A 14,672-nucleotide genomic window follows, 5' to 3' on the forward strand; every position below is an offset into this window, starting at 1 on the left:
TGCTTTCTCAAAGCACAGAACATTTCACAATGCACAAACCACTTCACAAACCACAAAACGTTTCACAAAACAAAACATTTCACGAAGCACAAAACATTTCACGAAGCACAAAACATTTTGCGAAGCACAAAACATTTCGAAAAACATTTCACAAAGCACGAAATATTTCACAAAACACAACAGCAAAAGAGAAAACATTTTACAAATCAACAGTAAAGGAGAAAATGATATTTCAAAAATTTCGGCACGGTAGTGTCGTGCGATATTGTGATATCATTCGGAGCCTATACGAGCTTGCACAGCATTGCGAGTTTTTCAACATTAAGGATGAAAAGATCTGGGACCGGATTGTTATCGGAATAATCAACAAAGACATCTCACAAACAACACATGTCGAGGCGGATTTAACACTGGAGAGAGCCATCCAGCTTGCGACAGTGTAAACTGGTGAAACAGCAGAGCGCGGAGCATGTACAAAGCACAGTGAATGAAGTGAAACGCAAGCAGCACAATCGCACGAAGGGGGGAAACACAGTGAGTACAAACAGAACTGCCATCGTTGCAATAGGATGCATGACAAAAGTGAAAACTACCCTGCCCGCAATAAAAGATGGAGAAAGTGCAACAAGATGGGACATTTCGAAGTGGTGTGTAAAACCAAAATGCTAAAAGAAGTCAGGGCAGAGGCGGAAGTAGACTTCGATGAGGATTCCTTTTTCATAGGAGAATTTTTCTCAGGAGCTGCAACGGAGTCAAAGCCAACAGTTATTGAGGAGTAAAATTGATACTAGAGCTGACACTATTGTTATGACAGAAAAGACATTCAGCGGGCTACAGCAATCTTGAGATCACAGAGGAAGTTACTGAGCCCACAGACTGGTGTGCAGACTGCCTGCACCTAAACGCAACAAAGATGAGGTCAGACTGTGTGTAGATTTAAAATGTTTGAACAAGGCAGTAAAGCGGGAGTGCTATATAGTGCCCACGATACATGACATAACACCCAAGTTGGCGGGAGCTAGTTTTCTCTATCTTAGAATCTTCCAGTGGGTTCTGGCAATTTCATTGGACCCTAGCTGCCAGAAACTAACCCCATTTATAACGCCAATGAGCAGGTTCTGCTTCAAATGCCTTTGACCTTTCAGAGTCAGATGGTCACATTGTAATTTTCACAACACTCAGGTCTGACATTTTTAACCAGCTACACGAGGGGCACCAGGAACTGACCAAATGTTGTGAGTGGGCTAGGTGAATTGTGTGGTGGCCCAGCATAGGGACTCAAATCATGCAGACAGTGAGTTCATGTGACTTCTGTAGAGAGTACAAACCTACACAGAGACGTGAACCACTTGTGACCACTCCTCTGCCAAGTGGCCCCTGGCAAAGGATTGCAGCAGACCTTTGTGAGTTGGAGTTTCCTCATTGTGGTAGACTATTTTTCATGAGACATTGAACTACAAGCAGGCATGTCATTGGCAAGCTTAAAAACATGTTTGTGAGATGAGGAATTATAGTGTGGTTCTTGGCCAGCTCTGCTCCATTTCTGTGCAGCTAAGGGCAGAGATTACAGCAGCCAGATTCACTGTGGAGTCTTGTGCGGTCTGGAACAGCCGAGCAACACTTTGCTACTGTGAGCTCAACTGGTGAGCCGTCCCTTAACACAATCTACACATTAAAACACAATGTAACACATTTCACATTTAGGATAATATTTCATTACAAAACAGAAAATAAGACAGCTGAAAGCAGGCTGATCATGTCAGTAATAGGTATAGAACTAAACTAAACCATGTCAAGTAATCAGTTGCATCACAGAGAATAAACAGTCTAGCTCTGTCCTCTGATTAGTTCAATCTAAGGACATCCAGACATAAGATTGTGTAGTTTGTCTCAGTTAGCTGTCTCATTTGAGTAATAGTATCTTTCTTGACTGCTAACAAGCATCTGTTGATACTGAAAACACATTTTCAAGCCACCTTTTCATTCTTCATTTTGTGTAAAAGCAATAAGGAATTTATGTTTGGTCTATGTTTGGTCCACATAGACTGCTGTTTCACTGACTGTGACAACTTCAGTGTAACTTCAGTTTTGACCAATACATGACAGCAATTGAGAAAAAATCAAATTAAACTTAGACTAAAACAGAAAATCATACTGTAGATGCAGGATAAAAACAACACTTTCTAGTACTGGCCAATGCACAATTACAATGCTGCATGGATTATACTGCAATTATCCCACCTTATGGCTAGCAGCCCTAATGAATCTTTGTTTGAAACTGCGGTGAACTGGACATCAGTCATGTTATACATAGACATAACCTAATTGTACACTTGGTCAAATAACGTTTGCCACTACGTTAGCGAACACTGTCAAAATCAATAGTAGTCAATGTAACATCCATCCATTATCTATACCTGCTTATTCCTAACCAGGGTCACAGGGATCTGCTGTAGCCTATCCCAGCTCTCTTTGGGTGAAAGGCAGGGGTACACCCTGGACAGGTCACCAGTCCATCACAGGGCCACATAGAGACAAACAACCTCACACACTCACACTCACTCCTATGTGCAATTTAGAGTCACCAATCAAACTGACATACATGTTTTTGGACTGTGGGAGGAAACCAGAGTACCTGGAGAAAACCCACACAAGCACAGGGAGAACATGCAAACTCCACACAGAAATGCCCCTGCTGGATTTCTAACCAGGAACCTTCTTGCTGTAAGGCAACAGTGCTAACCAATGTCCCCCAGTGTAACATTAGTTAGATAAATACATCTTAAGCCATTTTTCTTTTTGCTCCTCGGGGCTGAGCTTGATGCTTGTACTAATCGATGAACATCGCTGATAGTAATATTTGGTAGGTCTTGGAGTCATCTTATTTAAAACAAGATGCCTATCCACCTTCCAAACTTTGTATTGTCGGTCACCATATGCAACTAGTGACTAGTGCTAAGGAGAAACAGGAAGCAGGAATTGAAAACTAAGAAATGACGAGTTCTGTCCAATCACAAACAAGAACTGTCGTACCCACCCTTTGAAGTAGTATTTTCTGTTTTAATGTTGTGTTGTGTTTTGTGTTAAATTTGTTTTTTCTTTTGCTGTTTGTGAAATGTCGCGTTTTGCACTTCAGGGCCACCATACATGTTTATAATATGGTAAAACACTAAAACTGGCACTTATGTTGGTTAGCTGGCTGTCCATATGTGTAAAGATGATATGGTAAGAAAATGTACTGTAAGGGTCTGGTTATCCTCGAAGAGAACTAGTTTGTTCAATCTGTAGTGTATCCTGAATCCTGTAATGAGATACAAAGTTATTTGACCATCTACAGGCTTCAACATCACCTTTGGTCATAGTTACAGACTGCAGCTTTAGGTTGCTGAAGATATTTTATGAAGGACTGGTTCAAAAGCCTAGACTCTTAGTTCTAAATGTGTCAGACAAAAAAAAAAAACATGTTAAAATAACATAATAGAAATACATCTTCAAAAAACAGCTTTTTGTAATTCACTGACCACTGAGCAGCTACCATAGATGATTACCCAAGTCCCATGACATGGACTTGATAATAACCAAACATTACAGAGCTTTGTAAGTCATGGTAGACGCTGCTTTGATGTTGTGCTTTCCCTCCATTTGCTGACTTAGAAGTGAGATCTCGGTGTCACAAAATTAGGTCTTTTCAGCTAATTTTATTAAAGAATCCATGACATCCCTTTACACTGCTGAATTGCAGTACTGTGAGATTTACCTTTGATTCTGAGGACAAGGAAGAATCAAATGTCAGTGGTTAAAAAAACTAGTCTGAGGGATATTTGGGCAGCTCTGTATTTGTGTTGGTCAGCATATTGGGTTTTATATAGTGTTTACAGTCACTCAGGCTTAAGAAATATTTGACAGGGTGGCAAGTTTTTTAGTGGAGAGCCTCAGTGCTACATCCATCTGTAGCTGCAGAAAGCTGACTTTTTTCATTTCAGTATGTCTGAAATAAGAAAAAGGTTTGTTCCTTGTCCTGTCCTTTACAAAAAGAACACCTGCCAAAACATCATCATGTTTACTCAACTGAATCATCTGGCAGTAAAGCACAGGGTAAATGTCTGTACTAACTCTTAGTTTTGTGTGTCATGTGCTTTTTTATGGATACTGATAGGAGGTCGCTGCCTGGATAGTACATCATCTGGTTCCTCGTCTCGCTCCCAGAGTCCTCTGTTGTTGAGCCCAGCAGGCTCTCAAAACATGTACAGCAACAGTGGATCCATGCTGCGTTCCCTCAGGTAACTGTTAATCCAGGACTCACATGAACCATAACACTGCTATATGTGTTTGCAAGTCTCAAAAGGTATCTCATAAATCATCATCAATTCGGAATTTTACTTATTACTTAAAATGACGACATAAATGGAAATTCTAGGAAAGCTAATCAGATGTAAATTTAGTCGTAGTCATATTGCAACCATTAAAACATAAATTAAAAAATAATGCATTAAAGATAAGTTGGTATCTGTCCATGGTGCAAGCCTGGCTTCAGATGACATTAAGAAAATGTTATAATCAGGGTTTAGATGTCTTTAGATGTTTCTGTCTGCTGTGCTGAGTGAGACCTGAGATTTTTGTGTAGCTTTTGGTAAGTGGGGTGGTTACGTCTTATCTGGGGCACAACTGGCAAGTTAATGGCTGGAGATAAGATAGGACATTATGTGAAGCCCTATCCAGCTAAACCAGAACATGTGCTCACAGTATATGCGCCAGCATTTATTTGGAACAATACAAAATTGTAAAATGGAAATATCCTTATTGCAGTAATAAAGCTATGATCAGCAGACGGAGAAACTTTATATCTATACTAATAAAGTGTTTAATCACGCTAATACAAAATGTATTGCAAATATATATTTTTTTAAATTCTGCATATATTTTGGTTATTTTTATCTTCTCTAAAACAATTCTCTAAGGTCAGTAACACTATGGCAGATGTATCACTCAAAACACACCTCTCCACTGGTCAGTTGATATTTTCTCTCTGCTTGTATCCTAGTGTGGTCTTTTGATATATGAAGATAGTCCGGTGCACCCGTGACCTAGTTAAAAAATAATAAAATGTTTTCTTGTCTTTTCAAGAAATGTAACGTCAGAGGCAGGACATACAGCATAAAAATAAACCTGTCATGGATGCATGGTATCAAAACTAAGAAATGCAGACTTTTTTAAATGACCTTAAACATATATTTGATATTTTCATTCTGCAATCTCCAACACAGATACATTTGCGATACACAAAGCTTATTTGTGACTTTAATTATGGTTGTGCATAATAATAACAGTAAATCCATGAAGGCACAATAAAAGTTTGTGTGCACCGGGCTTGTTTTGATGTGACACTCATGTGCCTGTGTCATTGTGTTCTCAGTCACCCAGGGGAGGGAGTGATTCAGCTTCTTTCAGTGGCACGATCCAGCAGTTTAGGTATTACCATAGGAGGAGGTTCCAACAGGCCTGATGGCCCTGCGGTCTTCATCCAGGAGGTGCTGTCTGGAGGAGACTGTCACCGGGTAGGAAATGAGGGCAACAGTGTGAAATATACAAAGTAAATTGGGTAAAGTAAATTAAACCCCACACTGCACACACTGAATAACAGGAAAAGAAGATTGTGGTATTGGAATGTTGCTCTGAGCCATACAGTATCATGATGTTTAATTTTTGTGTAAATAAATTAGTAGTAAATGAAGGCAAGCCTGAAAATAACAAAATACAAATAATTTTTGGAATACATTTTGGAATACATTGCTGCATCTAGGAGATTTAACAATGAGTGTAGATCTGATTTTTGACCACTTATTTCTGAAAACCCAAATTTTTAACAGACATACAATTTCCAACAGATTTATAGATTATATTTAAACATACAGCAGACACATTCTCATGAGCTTTGGTTTACTTTTCCCTTTCGAGATTGGAGATTGTATAGTAACCAGACAGATTTATCTCAATATGCTGATTGTGGCCCTTGAGCCCTGGCTAGAGGACCACAAGGATACCTGGGTAAAACATAACTGAGATCGATGCAGTCCAGCAACGAGGGGCTGCTTTGGAGGAAATGGAGGAAGGGAGGGGACAAACAGAAGACTGAAGAAGTGAATGACAAAGTGCATGTGCAGACCTCTAGAGCTTTGACCTCGCATCAGTGTAAAATGCTGCTGAGCCATGCATTGCTTATCCTGTTTCTATTGCTAACTGTGTGAAATTGGCATACAGTAACAGTCTGTGGCCACACATTGCATATATATGACTACGCAGACTCAATGTGAATTTAAATGTAGCACATACTTTTATATATGTGTGATTAGAGAATCCTTGAGCATTGTATAAATATAATAGTGTTCCTGTTGACAATGAATCACTTACAATAACAAAGATGTGCATGTAAAATGGAAACCTTCATATTTGTTACTAAGTTACATTAACCATGTTACCGTAGGTTTAATGTACATCACATCACCACTGCACATCACATTAACTGATAGTAATGTTAACTGAATGTTATTATGACTGGTGTAATATTAATGTAATGTAGCAATGGTCACTGTTAGTTGGCAACACTTCCAATTTGGTTAATAACATTACAGTAGGTTAAGAAGCACAGGTGTAGCAGCATAGTTTTATTTGCTGTTAACACATTTAGTGATCTGTACCAACCTTAATGGCTGTTGATCTGCAGAGACACAGCCATGGTTCATTTCTTTACCATGGAAAAAGTAGCTGACTAAAAATGTCAACTCATGGGCCAGTTATCCTCTTGTTCTATAGCTTTTGACCATATCACATGGTCTTCATCAGCTGACTCAGTTTGCTTAATTGACATGGAACTGGGGATTTTCAAACTGTCTGTAATTCTCAGCACTTCTAGGACTTCTCATCCACATGAACCTAAAAGTTGAGCTTGATGAAAACCATGTGATATGGTTGAAAGCAAAGTGGCAGTTGAGGCAGTAGTTAAGGTAGAGGTAGAGTAACTGGGCTTTAGGAATAATCAGCAGAGCCCTGTCTGGCTTGTAGGAAGCTGCATATAGCCAGGAGCCAGGCCATGAAGTGTTTAATTACACTGAGTATATCTCTATTGAGTTAATACCTGAGCTTTGACTGGGGCAGTCCAAAAGGTGGATGTTTTATGTTTCAAGATATTTTGTAGAAGATTTCCACATATACTGTAGAAAGTAAACTCCCCCCATTGGGTTGAACTACTAATAAGTAAGTAATAATTAAAACAAATCTGTATCACAGTTTACCACATTACAGATGCTATGCCTTGTTTATCCTAAAACACAGAAGATGTACAGATTTTCTGTTCCCCTTGACTTCCTGAAGAAATTACCACTAAATTGACAAATACCAATCTGTCAGTGCAATCCTGTTATTCCTTTATTTAGGATCTCTTGTTGGATTAAGAAATGTTCAACCCTGCCTAGTTATTTATTGTCATGTTTGTTGATTAAGTGTCTGCACTACTCTTTTAGAGAAGTCCCAGAACAGATCACTACACAAAGTATGAAGGTCAGCCATCAAGACAGGACATTGCTTAGTTCATCACCCTGCTGTTGTTCCAGTGCCACACACTCTCTCTCTCTCTCTCTCTCTCTCTCACACTCACACACACACACACATTGCATACATTACAACAACTAAAAGAGGCTGCGGTGAAAGCCTGGAAAAACATCACAAAAATGGAATGCAAATGTTTGGTGATGTCAATGGGTCACAGGCTTGATGCAGTTATTGCAAGCAAAGGATTTTCAACTAAATACTAAGTCTTATTCACTTTAATCTGTTTTAAGTCTATCTGTTCCAATACTTTTGCTCACCTAAGAATTTGGTGTTCTTTTACAAATAAGTTGTGTATCAGATCCAAATGTAAATACCTGGAAATAAGAGCTGAAATGTTGATCTCTTGTCTCATATTCATCTTTTGATGTCAAACCCAAATGTTTTCAGTCTATAGTAAAAATAAAGGAATTGGCCTCACTGTTCCAATACTTTTGGATGGGAGTGTAGAACCACTATCCATTTAACCCTAACACTCAACTTAACCTTCACCTAACAAAACCCTGTTGCTGTGATAACCACTGAGCAATCATGCCGCCCCCTAACCATAATATTAAGTTGCTTAATCCTAATCCTAACCGTACACTGGTGTAAGGATAGGTTAAACCAAATTCTAAAATATATGTTATTAGGACGCACTGGTTGTAGCTGCACTGGAGTGTGAGTGCTCAATAGCTAAGCAGGGCTGTGCCTGGTTAGTACTTGGATGGGAAACCAACTTGAAAGACCAGTATCCTCAGTATCTGAGGATAGTGCCTCAGATATTGAGGTTGTGTCAGGAAGGCCAGAAAGCCAAGACTTGTGCCAAATCCACTATGCAGATCAATTGATCTGCTGTGGTGACCCCCCAGTGGGAGTAAGCCAAAAGGGAAAGAAGAAGAGGACTCACTTTGGTTCCCAGAAAGGAAGAATGTGTCCACAATTTGACTGTGTGAACAGTCACACACACACACACAATTAACAGGAGCAGCAAAACATACATTACCTTGTGTGTGGCACTGTACTCATAATGAAAGAAGATGTCATTCAGTTCAACCTGGTGATTCATTGATGTGGGTGTTTTTTTATAGTTTTGGAGCAACTAATGATGGATACTGCAACCTCATAATATCATTGGAAGCCCTTAAGATTTCTGTGTGTGGTTGAGGAGAGAGAGCAGCAAAGGAATGCTATTTGGTGAACTCAAACACAGTCTGTGCCATACAGGGTGTACAACCCACTCCTCTCCCAGTGTCAGCAGGGAATTGTTTCAGCCTGCTGTGACCTTCTAAAGGATAATCAATGCATCTAATACATGGATGGATTGATGTTCTTGCATCTGCAGTGTGTTTTCTGGGAGGCAGATTATAGTAGTATATCATATTGACATTGTTTGTGCAGTGGCCAAAAATATGCACAGATAGTAGCAAGTCTGAAATATCGTGGAATATTATTGGATCAATATTGTAATATTGTAGTACTACTACAATAATATTACTATTATTGTGTTATATTTATATAAATTAAGTAAAAGTTGAGTTTTCAGCATGTTATCCTGCTTAAAGAAATGAATGAATGCAGCTTTAAGTCATTAAATGCCCTCACAAAAGCAAAAAGCTGAATCAAAAACAAATCATAAACTTTACAGGGATGACTCCACGCATACTGCATTAATTCTGCATCAGTACTTGGAATTTTCTCAGGGCTGGGGTTATACTGCAGCATGTATGTTAATTGTTAGTTTGGCCCAATTGCCTTTTACCGACTTACAGATTTAAAATCCTAAATAACAGGTGGTGAATTGTATAGAGTAGTCAGACTACTGTATTAGAGACAGGGCAGGGTGAAGCAAATGTCACTTAAGCTCACTCAACAATTAATTCTAATGCCTGGCTTTATTACAACAGCTACCACTCCGTTTCCAATTTTGCTGTCTGTGGAAGCAAAATTGGAATATTCCTATTTACAGTCACTGGGATCTGCTGTGATGCAACTTCATTGCCCACAAAAGCATTAAATTCATGTGCCTGATGGATTATTTCCTGAAACTAGAAAACAGTGTTTGCAGTGGAAAATAATCACACAGGTTATTTAATCTGTATTAACAGAGTACGCCATAACAGTAAAATAGGGCCATCTATGGGGTTCTTCAGCTCTTCAGCTTCACTTAATGCTCTATCACTTTTTACTGCAGGATGGACGTCTGAGGCCTGGAGATCAACTTATTGCCATCAACAAAGAGTCCATGATAGGTGTGACACATGAGGAGGCCAAAAGCATGCTGAACAAAGTCAAATTCAGGTGGGTGCCGCTCTCATTAGCCTGTTTAACATTTTTGCTGTATCTTTGTTTTTACGATGCTAGACATGAAACGTTTGTAGCAATATATACATGCTATACATCCACAATAAAAGCTCAATAAAACCAATTTTAGGAAAACTAAACACAATTCAAACAATGAGATGCTAAATAGCCACATATCAAAAACAAGCTGAAGATGCAGGATGTAAAATATGTCACGAACAATTTCATAAAACACATGCTAATGCAACAAGCTGTGCCTCGTTTGAAACACTAAGCAGATTCCAACAATAACAGTCCTATTTCTCTACCACTAAAACTCACTGAAAGACCAGCCAAGGAATTGCAGAAATAAATGTCAAATTATGAAGCGATGATTATGAATTTTGTCTTATGCTTTGCTGTTTTCTGATCAGAAAATTTTAATATATTATATATATTAATTAGAATGCCTTTATTGTAATTGTACACAATATACAACAAAATTGTAGAGATTTCTGCTTGAGGTGCATAGGTACATAATAAAATAGAATAAAGTAAGAAAAATAAAATGTAATGGTAATAATTTACTTGTATAAGAATAAATGCAAAATTATCACTTGTGTAATAAAATACTGTACTGAAAAATTGCACTGGTGTAGAGTATACATACTGCATAATGAGTAGAAATATTGTACTGGGGGGTTGCTGGGTTTTGAAGCACCTATAGTGCCTGCCAGAGGGCAGCAGGTCGAACAGGTGGGAACAAGGGTGTGAGTGGTTTCTAACAATGCCTTGAGCTCTGCTGAGGCAGCGAGGTCGTAGAGGTCCTTCAGGAAAGGGATGCTGCAGCCTACGATCTTCTGCGTGGTGTTGATTATCCTCTGTATTCTCTTCCTGTTTGCCTTAGTGAAGCTGCAATATCATACTGTGATACAGTATGTCAGTAGGCTCTCCACCGCAGAGTGGTAGAAGGTCTCCAACAGATTCACACTCAGGTTGTTCTTCCTCAGCATTCTCAGGAAGTGAAGGTGCTGTGGTATTTGCAGACCATGTGAGATTTGCGGAGATGATGATGGTTCCAAGGAATTTTAAAGGTCTGAACCCTTTCTATGCAGTCTCCATTGATGTAGAGGGGGCCGGTGTCGCCCAGTGCCTTCTAAAGTCCAGCATGATTTCCTTTGTTTTTGTGGCGGCAGTCATGCATGTAGACGGAGTACAGCAGTGTGCTCAGCACACACCCCTGAGGGGAGCCAATGCTGGAGAGGTGAGGACCAAGTTTAACAGTCTGGGCACAGTCGATCAGGAAGTCTCTGATCCAAGCGCAGGTGAGTGAAGGGATGCACAGGTCTGTCGGTTTATTGAAGAGGATGTCCGGTTTGATTGTATTAAAGGCTGAGCTGCAGTTGATGAAACGCATCCTCACATAGCTCTCCTGGTGAGGGCGATGAGGCGATATATTTATTTATAACCTTTCCCAGACCCAAGCCTCAATCCCATCCTGCCTGAAATCTTCCACAGTCACCCTCATACCAAAAAAAAAAAAAAAAGACATATATAAATTCCCTTCTTACCCCTACGGGTGGTGGTGGTGTGTGTGTGTGTCTTCTTCAATCTCAGATCCTTTGCCAGAGGCCTGGGAGTTTGAGGGGTTCTTCACAGTATCTTAGCTGTTCCTAGCACTGCGTTCTTTTGACCTTGAGAGCTCTGATGTTGTTCCTGCGGTCTGTTGGAGTCACTCTCCCAGTTTGGGCGTCCACAGCCCCCAGAGTGCTGATTACCATGGGGACCACTGTTGCCATTTCTCAAGCTTCTCATGTTCCTTCTCTTTGATGTTGCTATCACTTGGGATCGCTACATCTACCACTACGGCTTTCTTCTTCTGTTTGTCCACCACTACTATGTCCGGTGGTTAGCCATCACCAGTTTGTCAGTCTGTATCTGGAAGTCCCACAGGATCTTAGCTCAGTCATTCTCCACCACCTTTGGAGGTGTGTCCCATTTTGACCTTGGGACCTCCAGCTCATACTTGGCACAGATGTTCCTGTACACTATGACGGCCACTTGGTTATGGCATTCCATGTATGCTCTGCCTGCTAGCATCTTACAACCTGCTGTTATGTGCTGGATTGTCTCAGGGGCATCTTTGCACAGCCTGCACCTGGGGTCCTGCCTGGTGTGGTAGACCCCGGCCTCTATTGATGTTGTGCTCAGGGCCTGTTCCTGTGCTGCTATGATTAGTGTCTTTGTGTTGCCTTTCAGTCCAGTCTTTTCCAGCCACTGGTTGGACTCTACAATATCAGCCAGTTCTTCTATCTGTCGGTGGTACATACTTTGCAGGGGTTTGTCCTGCCATAATGGATGGTTCTTGCTCCTTTTCCTCCACTTTGGGCCTCTGCTGCCTGAGATATTCACGAAGGACTCCATCACTTGGGGCCATCTTTCTGATCTTCTCATGGATTTTTGCTGTTTCATCTTGGATGGTGGCTCTGATGCTCACCGGTCCTTGGCCTCCTTCCTTCTTAGTGTACGGTCTCAGGAGGCTGGATTTGGGGTGAAACCCTCCATGCATTGTGAGGAGCTTCCTTGTCTTGACATTGCTGGCCTCTATCTCCTCTTTTGGCCAGCTTATTATGCCAGCAGGGTTCAGATAGATAGATAGATACATACATAGATAGATAGATAGATAGATTCAAAGTTCTGATTGCAAAAAAAAAAAAAGGTAGGACAAAATTCATAATCATCACTTCATAATACAATATTTTTTTCTATATATATATATATATGTCCTGTATAAAAAGCTTGTAGATGCAGAGAAAAACTTTGGTTATGTCATTTTTGAGCAGGAGTCTTAAAAAATAGACAGGGTTTCAGGTTAGATACAACTTTCAAGACTACCCTATACACATTCTTCACAGTCTTACTGTTTTCCTCTGCTTGTACTGTATATACATCACTTCTGCATGCTTATGTTTTTGTATATGATGTGTCTCCAGCCAAGACAGTACTGTGGAGATAGCCTTCATCCCGAGTAAAGGACTTTTTCCAAGCAGCACGTCTCTCCACAACGGGGTGCAGAGGGCTACAGGAAACAGCTACAGTTCTGGACGTTTAAAAGTCCACATCAGGTCACCTGAGGTCAGCTTCACAGGTCCAGTTTAGGACATTCTGTCAACCGTATATTTAAGTGAATGAAAAATAATTAGGCTTGGGTTTCCAAAACACCTCTGTGGCTCTTGTATCAACATGCTGAAAGTGGGATGGAAGATTAAGAGTGATAGAGAGCTCTATAGAGATCTCTTTCTCAGCTAGTAGGCCCATGCTGTTTTCTTGTCTTATCTATAGAACTTGAAGTGTGCCTCTGGAATAATTATATACTTTTATTCAAGTTAAAGTTTAAGATAATTCATTACTAAATTAACAAATTTTTAAAAATTCCTTTAGCATGTATTAAAGTTTGAAAAATCCCCACCAATGATTTTTATTTTCTTAATCATTGCTTTTCAAAAATGAGAGACAAAAAATGTTTTTTGATGTTGCAGTTTCTTTTTAAAATTCAATGAATACTACATAGCTTAAATACAGAATAGATGTATTAATTTGCATTTAATTTGAGTTCTATCGCATTAGACACGTAATTTAGATAATCTGCACTTGGTGGAATTAAATTAAAAATGTGAACTCAGAATAAATGAATCAGTCTTCTGATTGGAGGAAGTGAGATCTGAATTCAGGTTGAGCTTTGTTCCGCCGTCCAGGTGAACATTTATTAATACAAGTAGATAAAAACACATCACATTAATAAGTTGTTATAACAACATTATGTGTTTGTAAAACTCATTCTGAAGCAGGTACAGAATTGTTTTCAACACTGTTGTCTTTTTTCTCAGGCTGGAGAATGTTTTTCCCCGTGGTCTAAGAAGTCTTAATTGCTATTTGTGAAACTCTAAGCAGCCAATCTGACTTTTATTCAAAGTTTAAACAGAGATCTCCAGAGATATTCATGTCTTTGTTTTGCAGTGTGAATTGTGGCACCTTGTATACACAGGTGTATTCCTTTCTAAACTAAGCACCCAGGACCTAGACATAGCTGAAAGATACAGTGGGTAAGTTTGGGCAGCCTTGTTAATCTTCATGATTTTCCTGTGTAAATCGTTAGTTGTTACGATAAAAAATTTCAGTTAAATATATCATATAGGAGACACACAGTGATATTTGAGAAGTGAAACGAAGTTCATAGGATTTACAGAAAGTGTGCAATAATTGTTTAAACAAAATTAGGCAGGTGCATACATTTGGGCACTGTTGTCATTTTATGGATTATAAAACCTTTAGAACTAATTTTTGGACTTCAAATTGACTTGGTAAGCTCAGTGACCCCTGACCTCCATACAGAGGTGAATCCAATTATGAGAAAGAGTATTTAAGGGGGGCAATTGTAAGTTTCCCTCCTCTTTGAATATTCTCTGAAGAGTAGCAACATAGGGGTCTCAAAACAACTCTCAAATAAGCTGAAAACAAAGATTGTTCACCATCATGGTTTAGGGGAAGGATACAGAAAGCTGTCTCAGAGATTTCAGCTGTCTGTTTCCACAGTTAGGAACATATTGAGGAAATGGAAGACCACGGGCACAGTTCAAGTTAAGGCTCGAAGTGGCAGACCAAGAAAAATCTCGGATAAACAGAAGCGACAACTGGTGAGAACAGTCAGAGTCAACCCACAGACCAGCACCAAAGACCTACAACATCATCTTGCTGCAGTCACTGTGCATCGTTCAACTATTCGGCGCACTTTACACAAGGAGATGCTG

This window comes from Mastacembelus armatus, chromosome 8 (genome assembly GCF_900324485.2).
Source record: "Mastacembelus armatus chromosome 8, fMasArm1.2, whole genome shotgun sequence".
NCBI classification, from domain to species: domain Eukaryota; kingdom Metazoa; phylum Chordata; class Actinopteri; order Synbranchiformes; family Mastacembelidae; genus Mastacembelus; species Mastacembelus armatus.